The sequence below is a fragment of the Anser brachyrhynchus genome (assembly GCF_964034855.1).
Source record: "Anser brachyrhynchus genome assembly, chromosome: 9".
NCBI classification, from domain to species: Eukaryota; Metazoa; Chordata; class Aves; order Anseriformes; family Anatidae; genus Anser; species Anser brachyrhynchus.
The window spans coordinates 23,054,716-23,067,533 of record NC_137703.1 but is presented as its reverse complement, the minus strand read 5'-3'; the positions used below and the strand labels follow the sequence as shown (position 1 = coordinate 23,067,533).

Genomic DNA, 12,818 nt, shown 5'->3' with positions numbered 1-12,818 from the left:
AATATGGAAATTATTAGGTTTTTACTGTTCACCAGTGACCACTTTGGCTCCAAAGATTGCATGTCTCATAACAAATTCTTGATTTGCTCTCAAATATCTGATAATGTGTGTAAGTAGGTCAAATGTGTAGAGTTTTTTTTTCTCTTGCACAGGAATGATTACACTCAGATTTATTGGTAAATTTGCTTAATCCTCTGTTATATTCTACATTTGGAAACATGGAGTTTTTGTAATAAGGAGTTTTTTAAGATCTATATGTGTGGGCACCTTTTTTTGTGGTTTAAATTTCCAGGTTAGTAGCTAGGGATATGTTCATGTGTTTTATGTCTAAATACAGTTCCCCCCAGTGAGGTCCTGTGAAGTGCGGAGCATGCCTCCTTCAAAACTCAGACCTGTATCTTGAAGTGGGTGCTCAAAGGAAGACACCTTTGAATATTATGAGTAACAACAGAGTAAAATATACAGTAAAGTACTTTGAGAATTAGTCTGGAAACAGAAAACTGAGGAAATTGGGAACTTTCATGTTTTTATGATTTACAGTAGGGGACCTCTCTCTGAGGCAGGGTTTTTCCTATCTAGTGTCAAGGTGGTCTTGTTCTTCTTACCGCAGATTCAGATGCCTGTATGAGTGCTGGCGACACTCTTAAGGTCAATGAAAGCCAAGGATCCTGGTCTTGGACACATGATAGCAGAGCATTGCTGATGGACCCGCACGAGCATTACTGTTTTCATTTGCAGAAAGCATTCCCATGCAGAACTGTTCTGGGTGGAGTGCAAGTCTCTGCACGAGGTTTCAGCACTGAGCAGGGAGTGTCAGAGCTTCAGTGCCATTAGCGAAATCACGCAGATGTGGCTGTGGATCACATTTGATTTTGGTGCCAAATGCATGGCAGAAGACTTCGAAATGCTGACCTTTATAAATGGCCCAAGAAATTTCATCCTGTGGTTTGCACTGTTGAATCCTAGGCTTACTCTAGTATCCCATGATACTCTACGTTACAGGGCTTTTTGCTGTTTTCCCTCCACTAGAGGAAAAAAAAAATATTTTCCATATCTGAGGAGCTCTGACATTATTACAGCTGTTATAGAGAAGAAAAAGGATTTTTATCATGGTCTGGGACGTGTGTTTTACAGTTGAAGCTCCATCTGACTGTAGAGAGGCTGGTATCACACCTTCAGCTTCTACTTCAATGGAGCTGTAGTAGTGTGGGAAAATGCTGCTGATTTTCCCATCTGCAGTGGGCTTCTTGTGAGCTGAAGACAGTGATTGTTTGGAAGACTTGCTGGATAGTGGATCCTTCATGGTAGTGAGGCAAGAAAATCGTATTAGAGGAGCAGTGGTTACCAGTGTTGTAATCAGAGTTCATTTAAAAATAATACATACACTTTTTACAGTAGCATAATTTTTAATAAATGCTTATTAAAAGGAGGGGAAGAGGAAGAGATGCAGTAAAATGAAATCTAAATATTGCATTTAGATAAATAGGTATCATATTTTGGACCAGATATTGACCATATTCGTTATGGTTCACTGATCTTCTTCCTTGATCACATAAACTGTGCTAATTCATGCAAATATGTTTCCTGTAAGTTAACTTAGAAACCATTTGGCATATCTAAGTTGGTGGTAACACACAACAGTCAGTAGGAATGGCAGTTTAATGACTTCCACTTTGATAACCTTATTATTTTGCAGATACTTAATAATAGCGCTTTAGTTTCTATCAAAAACAATTTAGCAAATTTATTAGTTTGAAGAAGGATGCTAATTATGTAAAATTGTTCAGTACAACTTGGAGGCTATGCAGGATTCTCTCATAGCACTGATAGCAACATGAAGAATCATATGTTGGTTTGTATAAGTGTTAAAATTCCCAGAAAATTCTGTGAATCTTTGGGTGAAGCAGTAAAAATATCTCGTATCTGTTAATCTTGTTCCCTCACTTAGCCTGCTGCAGCAGTGTCGAAGGTTATGTAAGAACAGGGAAACGTTCCTTAAAAAAAAAGAAAAAAAAATGGAGGACTTTCAGTGAACATGGAGATCAGAGCTTAACTACTGAATCGTCTCTTCCATTCAGGTTTGACAGTCTGTTCTTTTTCTTCTTGTCGTTTATTGACTCGGGGAGAGGAGGGGGGTGAAGAAGAGAAGGCAGCACCACATCCCCTTGCTGTTGTGTTGCTTCACAGGTTGTAAGATTCTGCCTGTTTCTGGGCAGTTTGGCTTATTTTCTGGCCGGTCCTGTGCCAGCTTTGGAAATGAAAGGCTTGTGATAACCACTGGTATAAGCCTCTAGGGCAAACAGCCAAGGTGCAGACATGTTGCTCCATGTTGACATACAGAAAATTTCTAATCACAACTACTCTAATCACAGAACTATTTTTGTTGTTTTTTGTTTGTTTGTTTTTTTCCCGTTTATTAGCAGAGACCTACACAGCCCACTGGTGGGTGAATCGGGGAAAAAAAATGGCTCTTACAAGTGCAAGAACAGAAATAAAGGTCTAGTAGACCAGATACCATCCCTGTGTTTCTACTTTTGCCTGAGCTACATGATTCCAGAAAGGAACAAAAGACAAGGGGGCCTATTGTGTGCATGAGATGTGCAGGTTGCAGTCACATTTTCCTTGTGGGCATTTGGAGCTAAGATGAGCTGAGATTATCCACAAATCTCATTTTCCCTTGTCACAGATGATATCAAGAGCCTTCTAGAAGGATTACAAGGACTTTGGTCTGTCTTCTGTGTTGAGTCCTGATCACGTGGCATTGCCACACAGCAAGAGGGGTAAAGGATGCTGCTGTGCCTGGCACAGCACATTCTGCTCTGCCTGTCTAGTAGTGTTGTTTTTGTGTATCTTTGATAACACTCCACTGGCAGAAAATTTTTCTCAGCTGGTTTTTGTATTAGCAGAACTCTTTCTTTTGCTATAAAAAGCAATTTCAATAATTTATCCAAGATGAAACTAAAGTTGTATTCCAGAGGAAACCCTACAGTCTTAAGTACCAGTTAAGCAATCCAGTTCAAGTACGTAGTAAAATCTTCATCAAGAAAAGGCTATTATAAATGCTACAAACATTCCCTAGAACATCATAAATCCTTTTCTCCCCAGTAGATTTTAACTTGCCCCATGGAAAAATCAGACCACCTTCTGTCCATAACATGTTTAACGTGCATTAGTTAGTATCTGGTAGTGAAAGCATACTTTGACTGTAACTGCTTGCCCTAATGAAGACCAGAACCTGCTCAGTTCTTGTCAGGTGGGAATGATAAAAAGAGGCAGTCCTGGAGATCTAACAGAGCTTATGAAAGATAACTGAGCATCTGCGCAGAACATAAACACAATGTATCTAGGAAATTACCAAACTTAAACTACATTAATAAAGAGAATTTCAAATGAGAAAATGATTAACAAATACTAAATGTATGAGAAATGAAAGGAGGTTTAAGGGAAAATTCCCTGATGGTCAGCAGTATCTAAAAACTTAGCTGTGGAGTGAAATGATTTAAAGACATGCTCTGGAGAGGAAATCCATGCAGTGCAGCAAGATACCTACCTGTAGCTGAAGCAGACCCTGATGCTGCAGCAGTATCACATACATGGGACCTTGTGGTAAGATTCAGGCCTGTAGTTGACCAGAAGCATTGCTCAAGGTTGGCATCCCATTATGAGACGTAGAGAGAGGACTAGGTGCTTCCAAGCCGTGTTTGTGCATGCACGCTCTAACCCTGCCCTCTGTGTGTATGGGGGTTACTCGTGTCGTCACAGGGACGGGCTCTATAGTACAGCAGCCTGCTGCGTCTGTCCTATGGGTACAACACTATACCCATACCATGGTGATACAGTGTGATGGCCCATCAGCCCCCAGCATGCCATGCTTCTCCCATCCATGGCTTCCATGATGTGTGCTCTTCTGGGGAATAGGGATAAAAAAAGAACCAAAGACCGGTATTATTAGGGTTTTCTTTCATCAAAGATAGTGTTTCTTGTTTATTAAGTACCAGTGGCTTTATTTAGTTCATATTGTTTAATCATTCCTTTGATTATCCTTTACATCATTTTTAACTTTTTGTTGTTTGTTTTTTCTTCATCTGGCTTTTAGCCAGGGACATCAAGAAGTCTCAGGATGCTGACCCTCTGAGTATTTCTCTAAATTTGTGTGGATGATTTCCAAAACTATGTGAGATTGGTCCTATAGAAATCTTGGAAGTCTTTTACTCTTTTCAAGGAGTGGGGAATGAAATGAGAATTTAATGTTTATATTGACATAATTTTTCTGGATTTAATTTTTTGTTGATGTAAATTAGGTATTTCTGCTACATTGAAACTTCATCACAGATGGGGATCTGGATTTAAATCCTTAAAATATCCCACTGTAAAACTTTATTCCTTAGTTACTAGTTTCAGGACTCTTTGGAGAGTTTGACATTTTCATATTTTATCTGGTGTGTACTAGAGAAAATATTATTCACATCCAAATAGGTTAAAGGATAGTAGTCCTTTAATGCATACTGTTTTCAGCCCAATGTATCTGAAATACTAGAGCTGAGGAACGAACGGATGAGCTCAGAGGACTGAGTTGCTGTGTTTTCATGTACTAACCACAACTTTAAACTTTTAGCATCTTAAAGATTTCTAGCTATTATCTAGATAATAGTTCTAGATTTATCACAGGGAAAATCTGCTAGATTTTACATAGGCTGGGCTGGCACATGAACTGGGAATACATTGAAGTCCGATGCATTTTAAAAGTTCCAAATATTACATTCCTGTGCTTCTACCTCACTGCATTTCCTGAGAGGTTCAGTGTGAACACTAGCTGTAAAGAATATGAAAAGTTAGTATTTCTGCTAAAGGGATATTTTATTAGGCTTTGCTGTTTTGCTTGCCGTGCCATTAGCATATTAATAACTACGTATTTTAAGAACAGTAAAATACACGTCTCTGTACTATACAAGATAATGTGAGAAAATAAGAACAGTGGATTCTCTGTCTCCCAAGATCTAGGTAGCTGTAGCATGTGACCTCATTTTTGGTCCACAGCTATAAAAATACCCCATCCTTTAAACATAGAGGTTACCTTAAATAACCCATCCCTACACAGAGTTATATTGCTAGCTTTCCAAATCATACAAATTACTCTGAAGTGAAAACCACAATGGAAACAGTCCAAAATCACATTCTTGGCTCAGCTCATCATACCCATAGTTATTTGCCAGTTCCCTTTTCCTTGAGTTTTCAGGGTAGTTTATACAAATGTTTATATGTGCCACACTGAACACTGGAACCAATGTTATTTTCTTCACGTTCACTGCTTGCTGCTACCGAGATAGTGTCAAGAATGAACAAATTAATGTAATTTCAGAAACATGTCTATAGATCAAGTTTATTGTGTTAAAAATGACTGGTTTTATTCTGTTTGTATGCTCTTTGTAGTGAAGGTTATAATTCTATACTTGGAAAACAAACATAGGAATCAAGAGATGGAAAACATATCTTTAATGTGCCACAAGGTGTCTTGTGGTTATTCAGAGCCTCAACCAATCACTCAGCAATTTCTGGGCCATTAAAGTACTTTGTAGGGGATGTTTCTTGAAAAGGGATTTTGATGCAAGATGGCATATAAATAATCTGAATACCTGGTAGATATATTTCAGGAGAGAGAATTTCAAGGAAAAAGAAAAGTACTCCAAAATATCTACGTACATGATGTAGCTTTGGTAGGTGGTAATTCTGCAGTATGCATAATGTTGTTTATATTGCTCTGTACAGTGCCCCACTTTTGGTAGACAAAAGCAAAGATGGAGGAAAAAATATTCTATAAATAGGAAAGATGGATAATATCTTAAAAAATGCTCAAATATCAAGGGGAAACTTTCTGGTATGTTCATATGAAAGAGGCAAGCAGCACCCATGCTGCTTAAGACATTTAGAAGCAGCTAAGGATCAGATTATCATTCTGTATCTGGCACGTCCCATGAGTCCTCAAACAAATCTATTAGAAGGCAGTTGGATTAGGAAAAGGCGATGTTATTCTGCAGAGGTAAGTGTATCATAATTTCACTATTAAATGGTAAATCCTCTGAAGGATTTTTCATACAGGACTTTGGAAAAGATATGTTATTGCTATTGTTAACCATAACAGACTATAGTAGGGTTGAATTATACAGACTACTTTCCCCTGTAAAGGCAGATAATACAATTCCAGATACTGAAAAATGAAGCACTCGTGTTTATTTGCAGCGTTTGATTTCCTCTCTGTTCATGGGAAGGACAGATGCACTGGCGATTTCAGCAGTGCATCAGCTTACACTGTAGTCTGTTCTGGGACTTTTTCTGCATCAGACTAATGACCTATACAGTGACTTCTTGAGTGGTCTGAAGCTGCACTTGCAAACACTGTCTTGAATTCTGAATGTCGCAAAACTAATACAGTCTTTTAGTATCAACCATTCATCGATATTTGTGCTTCCATAAACTTTTGGATAATGGCTGTCCTTTACATTGTTTTATTCCCCTGGGAGTATGACTATTCATTCATGTGTAAAAAATATTTGCTGATAAATTATTAATATGCAATAGGTCAGTTGGAAGGGACCTACAAAGATCATCAAAGCCAACTGCCTGACCACTTCAGGGCTGACCAAAAGTTTAAGCATGTTATTGAGAGCATTATCCAAATGCTTCTTGAGCACTGACAGGTATGGGGCATCAACCACCTTGTTAGGAAGCCCGTTCCGGTGTTTGACCACCCTCATGGTAAACAAATTTTCCTAATGTCCAGCCTGAACCTTCCCTCACATCCTATTATTGGTTACCAGAGAGATGAGACCGGCACCTCCCTCTCCATTTCCCCTGCTCAAGAAGTTGTAGAGTTAATACCATGATTAAAAAATTTCATATATTTAGGCTGGAAACAACAACACAATGTGTATTGCTTGAATGACCAGTAACACAGCATAAATAACAGGGGTGAAACAGTCCAAGTAAATATTTCACAAATTCTTCAAATAGTTTGTTCGTCTACAGCCCTTTCCCATAGCCTAGTGAAGCTGATGAGAATCTGGGGCTTTGGCTCAGGCACTTCAATTGTCTGTTCCACAATTACAATAAAAAAACACAACAGTAGTCTGTTTGGAAAGAGCTGGTAATTGGAAAAAGGGCTGAGTTTGTCAGCAAATGTATTTGTCAGCACTGATTTGACCAGTTGTACGTTACATATTGTACATGTTGTAAACGACATTTCTTCCCTTCCATTAGAGATTACAGTGTCTATGTCCAACTACTTTCTTCATTGGATCTCTTACTGTGGGCAGAGCATTCTGTGGTGCATATCAATTGCATGTTAAATGCACTACAGCACTTGTAATTTATTATTCCAGACAAACAGATTGTTTTCCAATTGCTTTATCAAAACACAGTTCTCGTGTCACAGTAGACATGTATTTGCGACAAGTGGAGTTAGGCTCCTCTAAGTAACTTAAGGCTGATCACAGGAGATGCTAAGTATTCTGTCATCAGGAGAATGCTAACACTTTTTCAAACAAAAAATATCTTAATTCAAGCTATAGTTACTCATATTTAGCTTAAGAAGTGTTTCCTATGAAGCACATTTTATAAATGGGTAATTGTGAACTCAGCTGTCCCAGTGCATAGTTCCCCTATGACAGACCAAACTTGTGTAGTAGTTGCTGAAACTCATACAGGAGATGATTGATTTTCCATGGTTTTTATATCCTGTTTACAGGTTTAAATATCTCCTCTGAATTTATATGCATTTCCAAAAATCTGTCTGAGAATTGTGCTGAATCCTTGGCTACAGCAAGTGCACTCCAGTGCGATAGCACAGACACCTCCTTTGCCTGCGCGATCTAAGTGCTGCCGTTCTTGCCCTTTCTCAGCTTTCCCTTTTACAGTAGCAAGAGCCAGGAGCTTGTGGCCATTCCCTGTTTCTCTCACCCTGTGTGTGTATACACACACATAAACACACACCCCTGGAGAAAATGGTTGGAAAACACAAACTGTAGTCATCAGTCCTGTTTGTAAGCTGAGCTGTGACGCTGTCAAGATACAGTTCTTTTTCTAGTCTGAGGCTTATGTCCTTCCTTCTTTACCTTTTGTGGTTCACAGGCTCTGATATAAATGTTCATGAATGACCTGTTAGTCACCTCTTTTTTTTTTTTTTCCCATTGTTGTTTTTCACCATCTTGTTTTCTGTTCTTTTTCTTCCCACTTGCTTGCATTCAGCCCTGAGCAGGTATCTCTGGAGCTTAGTTAACCATCCTGTAGTAAAAATATATGATCACCTTCTGTTCCTTCTAAAATTGCCTTTCTGTACAGTGGTTTTTGGATAGAAGTGAAAGGAATTACTGTTTGGTATGTCTTAGCCCTGGCCAGTCTATCTCAGTGCTTCTGTTACGTAGGCAGTTATAAAACAAACAAACAAAAAACTATTGTCATTGATATGGGGGTAAATAAAATAAAAAAAAGCAAAAAGGTTTAATAAAGTCTATGGTGAAACACAACAAAAAGTTGGAATGCTACAAAACCAGTTCTGTTGCAAATGATTTTTGTTCCCCTTAGCCGTGGTATCTGTAGTTTCCTGCCATGAGATGCAGAATGCTCTTATTTCTTGTAGTCTCATAATACAAATCGATTCAAATCCAGATTTGGGTTGCTGTGGTCAGATGGATAGAAAACGAGACAAAGGGAAGCTGTGAATCTTGCTACTATCCCCTGCACTGCTAGGGTGAAAAGATGCATGACAGGCTTCATGTGAGTGAAATCCCCTCCTGTATTTGTACTCATGCTATTGTCACTTCTGTGATTTATTGCACATCCTGTGTTCTATAGTTATTTTCCATGATTTTTTTCAGGTTATGGCTTCTCCCATACAGATTGGCACAGGAGTCTTCCTATACCATACACCCATAACAGTCTGTATTCCACTGAATAGTCTGGAAGCACTTAAGTTTGCAAGTGAATGTCCAATGTAGCTTGTGGACTAGTAGTCTTTGACATGACTGTTTTTGGAAGAATCAATTTTGCAATCCTTAGGTAAAGCAGCATTTGGTAGAACTAAATACTGAAGTGTTAGAATATCAGTTCCTCATTATGATGCTTAACAATTAGGAAAAAAAGCCAGAGTGCATATTTGATTAATTGTGAAATCAGAATTGATGATGGCATTGTTAACGATAAATAAGCTCTCTGCTGGAAGTGAATGTATATTATCTGTTATGTATCTTTTTCTTTAACACTGTATGTTTATTTTCTTTCATTCTCTTTCTCTTGTTGTTTATTAAGCTTCCCTTTGTGCTATTGAGGACAATGTTTTACGTTAGCAGATTTTTCAGTATTAATGCAATGCTTCAGTCAACAACCTGTGATCTAATGGATGGGCAGTGCACAGCCTGGCTCATTACGAAGAAGCACCCTTACTGGGATACTTAAAACATAAAACTCAAAGCGAGTAATGGAAAACCTGGAGTCAAAATGATCTCATCTGTATGTGCCCCATTATCAGAAGTGGAAGCTAGTTGAATATTTGCCTGTCACAATTTTTCTACTGGTAATTATCATGTCAAGACTGAAGATATTCTATCCACAGGGAGTTAGTGGATACTATGCATTTTTAAATATTCTGTATGCATTTAAGACTTCCTTCTCTGTTAGCTTGCTTATCGTTTTGACTATTTCTTTTGAAGTAAGAAACAGATGGCAGCATTCACTGTAATAAGTGCAGAAAAACATGCCAGCCAATTAGGGAGGCTTCAACTGACTGAAAACCTGGAACCTTTTCCAATATTTTGGTGATGTTTTTCCCCCTGCGTGTCTAGAGGAAATTTTTTATTTATCATTTGTTTAATAGAATCATAAAAATAGAGATTAAAGGAATATTAGGTCATTAAATCTCTAGTAATGAACCTAAAAAAAAAAAAAGCTGGAATACAGTTTATAGACTTTTTTCTCCAAAAGATCATTATTGTCTCTCTCTCTCAAAAAACAACAACAACAAAAAAAAACCACCCCAAAGTAAACAGCCTTGTTAATGTGAACCCTGTCCCTCGCCTGAATGGCCCAGTATTAACTGTTTATATATTGTCTCTGAATATCCACTAATACTTCAGACTCTAGCACATCAAACTACATCTTCCAATACGTTGCCTTGCAAATATCACAGGTCTTTAAAGAACTCTTTCTTAAATCCTTTATAAGATGTCCTGTTCCAGACACTATGAAGTTACCACTCCCCGAGTTCGCTTCTCAACCAAATTTTGAGAGTGCCATGTCCCCCACTCAGCTTTGAGAAGACTTCCTCATCAGGGAGGATTGCTTTGGTCTGAATTCCTACAAAAATCAAGGAGAGTTTAGGATGATTAAGTTCTCAAAATAAGCGTTTTTGTTGTTGTTGCTTGTTTGTTTTTGTTGTGAACATTAAGGCTCACTTCTGAAAATGCAGGTTATTACCTGTATGCTCCTTATGGAGAATCATAAACCTCTACATCCCTTGACTTCTCTTAGCAATCAGTATTACTGAGACTATGACCCCCCCCCCCCCCCCCCCAAAAAAAAAAAAAAAGGGCATTTTGTTTTCTAATATGTGATTCTATTCCCTGGTAATGTAGTGCTTTGATCATTTTTCTGAGAGATTCTACAGACATGTCCTTGCTGTTCTACTGTGTCGTTTCAGAGGCAGAGCTAGGCAGGTTTCACTGTTTCAGGATTTTCAGCTCAACTTTTATTTTTCTTTATTTTATTTTATTGCTTTCTGTGGCAACCTTTCTTTGCTATGCTTAACGTTACACTCTCTAAATGCCTACTGTAATACCATTACATATATTTCTCTGCTAACCTTTTGGTATTACCGTTTTGCAATGACTTTTCAATTGTAGTCAATGAGCTTCTAAGGATGGAACTTAAAGCAGAATGGGTCCCGCTTACTAGGGTGGATTTAGTCTATGAAAGATGAAATTCTGCTTCAGGCACTAAAGCAATTTTCAGAGCAGCATATCAGCTTTTATCAGACTTGGTCTGTTATTCCTAAATGAAGATATTTTATGTGTTTATGGGTGACTACGGTCACTCTGGGAAGCATTTGGTGGTAGTTAAGTGTAAAATAGTGATTGTTCTTCAAAATTAGAAACAACTGGTAGCTCTGCAATGATGATTTAAAATTCTTTTTAAATTCTTTCAAACCACAAAGCTGTGTGTTGTTCAGTGATTGAATGCATTTGAACTTATGGAACTTTTCATTTAATGCTGGTCTCTATTGTTTTTGGCTGATGCCCAAGCCTCACATCTAGTTGCAGGATTCCGTTCTGCAAACTCCCTCTGTTGCTGAAGGCCCAGTGTAATGTGAGACTATCCCTGTTTCCCAGCAGGTGACACATTAGAGATCTGCATGTTGACCAGCTGCAAAGACAGGTGTTATTCTCCTTTCCTTTATTCTTCCCCCTTTACTTCATCTTTTAAGTTCCCTAAAATACTGTCAAGTCCTGAACACAGTAAATGAGTAAACTTTAAAAGCTTGGAAAAAGGCTCTGAGTCTGATGGTGTGGAGCTGGGGATTTTGGTCTGAAGTTGAATGCTCTTGACTTTGTTTGCCACATTTTCATTGGGCCTCCAAGACACTGAGCCAAACTGGAAATCCTGCTCATAAGAATATGTGCAGTGATCACAGGCAGTATTTGCCTTTCCAGGCCATTTAGCACCAACAGTACCATACTGTAGATGCTGCAGAATCCTCGAGGTTTGGCTACAACACACTAGTACTCTGCTTTCCTGCCATAAGAGAACCACCCATAAATGCCTGCATATAAAAGTGTGAGTTATCAGTGCATCTCTCTCATCCATGTCTATTCCACGTGCATGTTGCCTTTGTGTTGGGTCAAACCACTGCAGTCATGGAGCTATGGGAATCAGAGCCTGTTTCCGTTGCATTCAGCTATCTGTGAGAAGAATAAAAAAGTAAGGCCTGAGAGGAAAACGCAGTCAGAGCCAGTCCTAAACTCAGACTAGTTTCTTGATGCTTTATTGACAAAATGCATCTCTTCCTGCTTCCATCAAAATCACATGCTTTCAGTACTCTGTTTAATGACTAAATTAAACCACAACCTTCTCTGCCATGACCGTTTTCTCATACTTGCCTGTACAGTGTCATATATGCCTGTGGTGTTTTACAGGTACCATGGTATGATACATCTTAGGAACACAATATTTCTTGGAGGAAGACTTTTTTTTTTTTTTTAAACAACAACAAAAAAGGATACTGGAACCTAAAACAATCCAGAAATTTACTTTACTTGCTACCCAGTCGTAATGACTCAATCTAATAATGGTCTGTCAATCAGTTAACATATTTTTGAGGAAGATTTACCAGTCTACATCAGCTTTATTGGCCTGTCTAATCCATTCAATCCATATCTGGTATAACAGCCTGCATGTCTCACTATCACCTTGAAATGATTGTGGGGAAAACTAATTTTTATGACCCTGGGAAAATATTCTTGATTTTTTGTAATGGTTTTGACAGTGCAGACTGGCCTTATTATGTGTAATGGTGGCTTACATCATCTAGTAGTAGTTAATAATGATAGTCAGAACAGGATGGAAGAGCTCTGAAGACATTTTCAAAACCTTTCTGACTCATGCATTTTTCATGAAGTAAGAAATGAGAGAACTGATAATCCATAGTTTCACTTAAATTGCAGTTTAGTGATCAAATTAATCTTTCTGTGATTGATATGGTTATCATAATAAACACTTTCTACTGGGTATTTGGATATTTTTATGTAAGAATTCTGAGTTAAAAAAAAGGCAAA

The 12,818-nt window shown here is 38.2% G+C and overlaps 1 protein-coding gene across 2 annotated transcripts in view; it reads left to right on the top strand.

The window, feature by feature from the left end:
- LOC308199627 (uncharacterized protein) overlaps nucleotides 1–12,818 on the top strand; it is a 209,103-nt gene that overhangs the window by 118,983 nt on the left and 77,302 nt on the right. The window contains exon 5 of one of the 2 annotated variants that reach the window (XM_080604061.1): nucleotides 1,949–2,078. The exons of the other annotated variant lie outside the window; for it this stretch is intronic. The gene's annotated coding sequence lies outside the window, so the exon portion shown is untranslated. The remainder of the gene's footprint in view (nucleotides 1–1,948; nucleotides 2,079–12,818) is intronic. 2 annotated transcript variants of the gene reach the window in all.